We start from the raw sequence: 8,524 nt of genomic DNA, 5'->3' as shown, positions 1-8,524 counted from the left end.
GACGCCCCTTCGGTGGGGCTCACCCGCCTCCCCCGGGCTGGCGGGGAGGGTACGGGCGGCGGCGGGTAAGGGGCGTCTTGGGTGTCGAAACGCGGGACCCCCTGCCGAGGGTGGGGGTCAGGGCGACTGACGAGGGCCGTCGGTAACGTGTGTTAATCTCGCATCTTTGTTCTGTCGGTTTCAAACGCTCTAGAAGATTCATCTGCCATCGCGAGGTAGGTAGATGCTGTTCTTGCTTCCCAGGCCGGAAAAGTGAGGCAAAAAAGCATCTCCCCGTTTCATCATGTTATAAATTAACGGTAGAAGCCAGCAAAGAACTGCAAAACTGCGTGCTGGAGTCACTTGATTCCATTCATCTTTTAAATCATTAGTAACTGCATTAATAATAAAGCACGAGCAATCAGAAATTAAGAGCTAATGTGAGTATTTGGTGTTCTGTCCGTGAGATCTCTCTTCACAGGCTTTACAGCTTGTTAACTTCCACTTCTGAAAGAATCACTTAAGAGGGGAGGCAGTTTAAGGAAAGCTACGTAAAATAACTCTGCAAGTCGGGGTCAGACAAAAAAATGTGCAGTTTTCCTTAGTTCACTCTTCCGTTTCTGTGAGACCATCAGGCTTTTTCTCGCTGGATAAGTCTTTCAGAGCTGGTTGGGCTTACCCCTGAGTGAAGGCCAGCGGTATCCTGTATGTTTCACAATGTTGGGTGTCTGTTGGCTGGGCAATGTTTTCCATTTTTCCAGGGAGTATTACCACTTTTTCCTGCACTTCTCCTTGCTTATCAGGTGCTGCCTAAATACCTGTAAAACCATCTCATTCTTTGTCCTCAGTGCTTAAAATTTCTTCGTCATTACTACGAAATATCCACATTGATTTGACCACCAAATCTTCAGGAATTGTTTCCTGTTGACTTGTGTATTTATGCTGTTCAGCTTCCTCTTGTTCACAATTTTTTATTTGATTTGTAAACCCTTTCAGGGTGCAGTTGCTTCTCCTATACCTCGAGCACTTCATACAATATTGACATGTCTCTCAGTTACTATGACAGTTCAAGTAAATATAAAAAAGTATTGGGGGAATATATCATGGGTTGGAGTTCTTGAGTTTTATGTCCATCAGTGTTTCCCTGCTGAAAGGGATGTAATTTAGTTTTCTAAGTGAGAGAACGATGCTGCTAGGGTCCATTTAGACATCTTAGTTCTATGAGATGCTAGCGTAATATCAGAGTAGACTTAAATTACAAGCAGTTGGTGTATGATTTAGAAAGCAAAGTGCAGTTTCCACATCTTTGTTAACATCTTGTATAATATATGCAGCTGGAGTTTTACTTCATTATTTAAATATTTCTTCTTCAACGGGTATCTTCTTAGAAGTACATCTTCTTACTAAACAAGGTTTATGCAGTACCTTGTTCAGAACTGGAGCCTCTAGTGATGAGACTTTTCTTTCCTGACTTCATCTTGCTGCTCAGCTATTGGAGTTTACATGTCTGTTCAGTTTCCTTTGTACCAGCAGTGAAATGAAATCAATGCTTTGCACCAAAAGTGTTCATGGTGTAGGTTATTTAGGTGTGATCAACCTTAAGGAAAAAAAATCATACTCAGACTGTTCTTTCTTGCTATCTCGGACATACATACTGCAGTTAGACCTTTTGAGCTGTAGTTTAACAATAGAAAAATCTTCAGTAGTTATACAAGTTCATGAAATTACAGCCCTTTCCAGCTACTGATCAATGGTGTGGTGCCCTAACTCTGTATGCAGTTGTGCTGTAAACTCATCCAGTTCAAACAAATCAAAACCCTACAATACAGGCGTTATTCTTTGTATGTGCCTCTTCTTGGATCCAGTTTGGAATGCTACCATGCTGTGCTGGTCTTACAGGGGGAGGGAACGCAGAAAATGGTAAAGGGAAGTAGGAAAGTTTTACACTGGTAATCTCGGCCTGTCAGTTTGCAGATGTGATGATGATTTCCCAGGATTTTGCTCCTGGAAATGTTACTGTGTAGAATGGAGAGAAAGAAGGTCAAATATCTTGAAAGCAACCCACATCCTGGCAGCGTTCATGGGGAAAATGTAAATTGTAAGAATGGAAGATTTTCAAAAAACCCAGTAACACCCCATCCCCCAAGTCTATAGGCAGATGATTCATCTGATAATCCTATGCTGTGTGCTCAAGCCATCTGCGTATTGCAATAGAAGAATAGAATATTTCAGTGTGTTTGCTTCTTTCCACTGAGTGTGATGAAATGGGTCAAAGCTGATTGTGTGTGAGGAGAGGAGGGTTTAAGATTGCTTATGGCAGTTCAGCCACCTTACCTGTTAACAGTTTTTTCATTATATATATTCTGCAGTTAAATCATAAGTGGTTGGGATCTGTCATAATTTATGTGTACAGCTACATTTTAGTGAAGATATTTTGGTTCATCAGAACATTTCTTCCTCAGCAAGCTACAAGGTGCAGTGGCAGAGAGGAGAAAAGTTCCGTGTTGTAGGGGAACTGGAGCTGCTCCCTGTTCTTCCTGATGGTCAGAGGAACTGAAAAGAGAGGGAGAAGTTGGACTGCCAAATGTTTTATGGAGCAGCAGCAGTGTACTGAAAGGTGGGAGGGCAAAAATAAGCGGGTTATGTAGCAGAAGAGCTTCCTGAGATGTCAAAGCTGAGTGAAAATTTGAATTCTTAAGGGCTGGTAGAGTGGAATTCCCTCTTAGCAAGCAGTTCATGGCTTATCAAAGGGAGGAGATGTCTGCACAAGTAAGCCCTTAACACTGGGAGAATTCACAAAGAGGTCATCTCATTCCCTTTGTCCTTCACGCTAATTAGAAAATGGAGTTACTGCATTTTTTAGCAATATTGCAGATTTTGTGACAAATGCAGATTTTGTGACAAATGCAGTTCGGGTCGATTTGGAATACTGACAATTTGTTTAGAGGAAAAATCTTAATTACTTAAAGTATTTAATTATTCCTGTTTAACATTTAAATGTTTTTATTTGCACAGTAATTACTTGTGTATCACTTTTTTTTTTTTTTTTTTTTTTTTTTTTTTTTTTTTGTAGAGGCCTCTCAGAATGTTAGTTCTTTGGGAAATAGAAACTTTTTGTTATCCCATGTATTTCAAAATGAGGAGAGGAAAAGCATTTAAATTTCAGGTTTTCAGACACAGAACAGTGTTTTGAGACTAAGACATACAATTTTCCACATAATATAAAACCAGAAGTTTTATGTGGTTGAGAAGAATTCGTACACTATGTTGGGGTTGTTCCTGTGCCTCCATTCCCTTCTGTAAGAACAGAAGATGGGATGAGGTAGAGATGGCTGTAACCCTGCCTCAGCAACCTGGTGGTCCTGTGATAGTCAGAGAGGATCTCAAACACAGAATCAGATGGGTTTTGAACTGCTGATTAGAGAAGACAACTGTTTTTCAGGTTTTCATTTTCCCTAGTTGAGTGGATGCTTTGAAGCAAACCCTAGAGCAGTAGGATGGCAAGGTAAAATGGTAGAAAGCATTTTAAATGTTTAAAATTAAAAAAATCATCTTTTTAAATGTTCAAATTATACTTCTACGTCTCAGGTATTTGATGGAAGCAGACTAACAGGTGCTACTTCTCCAGAAAGACCACTTTTCTCACTGTACTACATGTGGTGCTCCTTCTCTGTTACATGAAATTAAAAGGTACAAACTGAAGTTGCTGGTTTTGAATTCGTCAGTGAAGATAGCCTGTGATTCTGAAACTTCACTGGAAGTTACAAATATCCCTGTATACTGCAATTAGAGACTGAAGAAGCTAGCTGAGAGCAGGAATCTTTGGCGCCAATATGTTCTTTTTCAGTGTTGTAGATAACAGCACTGATAAAAGGGACTTGGATAGTCGATGTCTGGTGCTGACAGCTATTCAGAATGTTTACTTAGGTTGAAGTTTATGTTGTGGAAAGGATCCAAAGATGAGGAGAGTGAGACAAAGTAGCAAGGCAGTGGTGAACAAGAGAGGGCATTTGCTGATCTTATTTCACTGCCAAGCCAATCTGAGTATTGCCAGAGAATTTTTTTCTTTACTTTTTCCTTTTTCCATCAGCATCATTACTGAAATCCCATTGGACAACATAACTGGTCTCAGAAAATTACCTCTTATTCACCTCTGGGTTACTCCTTTCTGTCTGGCTCCATCAGAGAGTACCAGATTGGGTGGGAGAGTACCTTAGAGCTCTCAATACTGTAGTCAGTTGCAGTCTAACTTGGCCAGCTTGGACATGAGTACCTTTGTAGTTCTCATAATCACTGCACTGTCCCATAATCAGTTCTTAGGGAAGATGCAGTCTGTCTGACATCAGTAACTAGAAATCCTGAATGGTGGAATGAGATTGAGAAGGTAAAAAACCTCTACTGTTTTCTCTCTTCTGGTCTTCTGCTTCTCTTATTAAAACTTTACTACTTCTCTAGCAATCCTAACCAAAGGGCAGCTGTGCAGGCTTGGAGGAACTTTGAAACATCACGATTTGATATCAATCTATTTCCTGTTCTCTTGTTAGGAAATAATTTTCCTAATAGGAAAGGGCGATATCACTTTTGGAACTTGTGCAGAAATGGAGGAAAGAGCTGAAAATGCTGTCAGCAAGATAAATGGTTGCCAGGTGCTGAGCCCGTAGTTACAGGTACAGCCTTTGTGCTAATGTTTTTTTGTTCCTGGCATGTCTAGTAGTTGTGGTTTTTCTAAGGACTTGCTGGTTGATCATGGAGTAATTAAATTGGCAGGGACCTCTGGAAGTCATCTGATCCAAACTCCCGCTGAAAGCAGATCCTACTAGATCGGATTGCCCAGGACCATGTCCAGTTGAGTTTTGAGGTAGTCAAGGGATGGAGATTTTGCAGTCTCTCTGGCAAACCTGTTCCAGTGTTTCACAACTGTGAGAAAACTGTAATACGAAATCTTGCACTCTGTGTTCATTGCCTTGTATCTTTTCTCTGTGTACCTCCAAGTGTTCAATTTAATCTTTTCTATACATTTCTATTATGTAGCTGAAGACAGCAAAAAAAATTATCCTTCCCTTAGCCATTCTACTTAAGACTGAGCAAACCCATTTCTTTGAGTTTCTATTCTGACATCATATACTCCGTTTTGGGACACAGTACGCCAAATATGGTTTCACAAATTGCTGAATAGCAAATACTTGCTGCTATTGATCTGCTGGTTATGCTGTTGCTAATACAGGCCAGCATACTGTTGTTTGCCACAGTGTTAGGTGGTAATACCTTGTCTGAGGGTTTTGTAATGAGTGTATGTTTTCAAGGCAGTAGGTTTATTGCAGCTAAAGGGCTGCACTGAAATAGAAATAATACAACTAGCCTGTTTAAACGAAACAAAACCTGTGTTACTCCCCTCCTTTGATGCTGTGTGGAAATACCATGTGTTAAAAGGCTGATGGTTTCTGCAGGATGTGGTCGATGTTGGTGGGTTTTTTTGCTGCTATTGCCTTCTTTTACTCCTTTCATAGGGAACTGATCTCATGGGTCTCTTACAAGCTTCTTGAGTGAATGAAACTTGTCTATCCCTTTGTCTCATAATTTCTGCAAGGGAAATGTCTGTACTATAGACCTGGTTGTTTGGGAGTTTTCAGCTATATTACTTTATTAAGGGTTCACATATTACTAAAGGCTTCATTTGGAGGCAAGTGTAATTTCATTAGCTGCAGCAGTCTTTTTCTTGCGCACATTGCACATTTTCACTTCAGTTCCATGAATTGCAACCAAACCCTTTAACAGAGAATATTTAGTAAATATTCTGTTAAATAGGGTCTTCCCTCTTGTGCAAAGAGGGGCATGAGGCTTACACATTCTTCTTCTTGATCATTGATCCAGTGATCTGAAGTTCCTTGGCATTCTGACTAATGGCTTGAGCTTCTTATGAACTCAGGCAGTTTCATGGATAAGTCTTCTGCCTTATTCTGGGAGGTGCAAAGATTTTTCCATGATGTTGGCCCAGCACAGTTGTTCCTAGCACCTGATGCTGAATAAATTATTGCAGTTCAGACATTCATGACTGTCTTTCACATTTATCAGCAGATAAGCTTTGACTAAACATGCGTATTTCTTTCTGAATCAGTTGTTTTGCATCTTTATCTGATAGTTTTCCTAAAGCTCTTAAGTATACTTAGTTATTAGTCAGTGAACTTGCCTGTGTAAGATTTCATGGAGTATTCATTTTGTGGTGTTGCTCTTAGTTGGAAAAGGGGAAAAAATACAAGCGTTTATGGCATGCAGCTAACTTCACAAGGACAAAGTAATTATGAGACCTCACATGAAATGAATTTTCACTTAAGCCAGCCAGTAATTTGAATGTGGTGTTCTCATCCATTGAGGAGGAGAAACTGTATGCCCTGGAAACATTTATTTGAACTTTGGTGCTTTACTGACATGGCCAAAGCTTTAACCATTTCCACATGTGTCTGTGGTGAAAGATAGCTTATCTGCTGGCATTCCATTAATAACACCGTTTCTACAAGTGACTAGCTCTGCTTGCTTTTCTACAGCTCTTGGTCTGTTTTGGGTAATCCTTTGTATTCATATTATGCAATGGTATTATGGAGAGCAGCATGCAATGATTGTGCGTTGTGTGGGATCCAGTGCTAGATTCTTGTGAATACAGTGCAGAGATTGGTTTCAGGACTTTCAGATATAAACTATACTTTTTTTGCAGGGTAACCCCAATGGTCAGTTCACTTTCTTAAATTTGCAGTTGTCTTTTACCATTGCTTTATTGTGCATGTATTCTTTTTTATTTAATGATACTTGGAATATTTGATTTACAGATACTACAGTTTTCTATTTTTTCTCAGTAACTGAACTCATTAAAACAAAATTCTTGAAGAGTTGGAAAGGTTTAGGCTTAAAATATCACTATAAAACCATTTGGTTGTTGATGTCCAAAGTCTGCCTGCCTAGAACAGTCTTCACTGAACAAATGTCTTAATGAAATTTAATTATGAGTTTTAAAGTTGGAGTTGAATTTTGCTAAAATAGTAGAAATTCAAGGAAAATATTTACTTTCCTGATTGAATCTGCCTTGAGTGGAGTTGTATTGTTGCTGGTTACAACAATACTGATTTTTAAATTTCTGTACGATACTGTTTCAAAATTAGCTATTGAATTATTTCTGACTTGCTATATGATCAACTAATAGCCTGAGATTGGAGGATAGACTAATATCAAATGTGTTAGAAATTGTACTGAATTGTTGTATCATTTATCATGCTTAAAAATATTGCTAGAGAAATAAATTTGTATTTAAATGTTGTTTTTTCACCCATAAATGGAGACTTGATCAATGAGATTTCCTCTTTTACTGGCTTCAATAAACAGTGAAATGACACTTATTCAATTCCTCAGGCTTGCAGTCAGAGGAGTCATCCATTCAGCATGTCCTCTGTAGCAGTGAGTATACAGAGATTCTGGAGTGAAAAAACACCACCACTAAAAGCAGTTTTGAAGTCTTTCTCTTGTCGCCGATACAGATTTGTCCATCTGCATCATATGAATGATTACTGTTAGCCTCCAGAAACATGGGTAGTTCTTGGTGTTTTCAGTAGATTGAGTTGATCTGTATCTTTCTAATATATTTTTCTTATGAGGAGGTATACATATGCAGACTCAGATGCAGTCTCACCATCCCTATGAAATAAGTTTGGATTTATTGTTAAATTACAAATAGTGCAAAATTGGTATTAGATATTCAACAACAAATCAAGTAAAAAATGTTTCCAGGCATACAATTTTTAGCTTTTCTCTGGTTGTTGCATATGTTTTAAAACCAACTTCTGAGTAACAACAAATGTGTAAAAATAAAATCCTTTGGAAGTTGAACACTTACTATAGGATTTATCTGTTTACTGTAAATTTCAGTTTGTGAATAGGACCCGGTGTACAGCAGTCTTATGTTACTTTGGGTATCATCCTTCACTGAATAATTGTTTACTGAATCTGTTTTACAGACTAAGGTGCCTGTCCTGTAGTTGTGGAAAGTATTCCTAGCTCCTAGAATTGTGACTGTGATGTTTTAGAAACAGTCTTCAGCTGAGCTCTACTTACTGTATATTTAGATTAGTTTCTAGAATTTAATCTTGAACACTTCTGTGTTAATTTTCCATGCATGAATTCTGCCAATAGTGTATTTATAACTCTAGTATTGCTGAGAATAATACCATATAACCTTGAGATGAGAAGAGATCCATGTGGGACTTGTTCTAGAAATGTCCCCCTGAGGTGATTCTCCATTTACAATTACTAGTCGAGAACTTTCTGTTAACCCATTCAAATCCCTGTCAGTTTTTGTGATGTGTTGAAAGCTATTTTCAGAAGCCCAGTGAAACCAGGTGTTGGCTAGCAAATGAGTAACTTTAAGGGCAGTGGTCATTTGAGGAGACCTATTTTCTGTAAAGCTGTGTTTATTGTATTTGAATTTTGCAGCATCCCTGGATTCTCTAGGAAGTGTCTCTCTTATCTGAACTTTTCAGTACTCCCCCCCCCCCCCCCCCCC

At 38.9% G+C, this 8,524-nt stretch overlaps 1 protein-coding gene across 1 annotated transcript in view; it reads left to right on the top strand.

Moving 5' to 3' along the window:
• The first annotated feature begins 117 nt into the window (after nt 1-117).
• Nucleotides 118-8,524, top strand: part of B4GALT6 (beta-1,4-galactosyltransferase 6) — a 29,630-nt gene continuing 21,223 nt past the window's right edge. The window contains exon 1 of the mRNA XM_026843088.1: nt 118-215. The gene's annotated coding sequence lies outside the window, so the exon portion shown is untranslated. The remainder of the gene's footprint in view (nt 216-8,524) is intronic.

Source organism: Athene cunicularia (assembly GCF_003259725.1).
Source record: "Athene cunicularia isolate RWA chromosome 2 unlocalized genomic scaffold, athCun1 chr2_part1, whole genome shotgun sequence".
NCBI lineage: Eukaryota > Metazoa > Chordata > Aves > Strigiformes > Strigidae > Athene > Athene cunicularia.
This window is presented reverse-complemented; position numbering and strand designations above follow the sequence as displayed.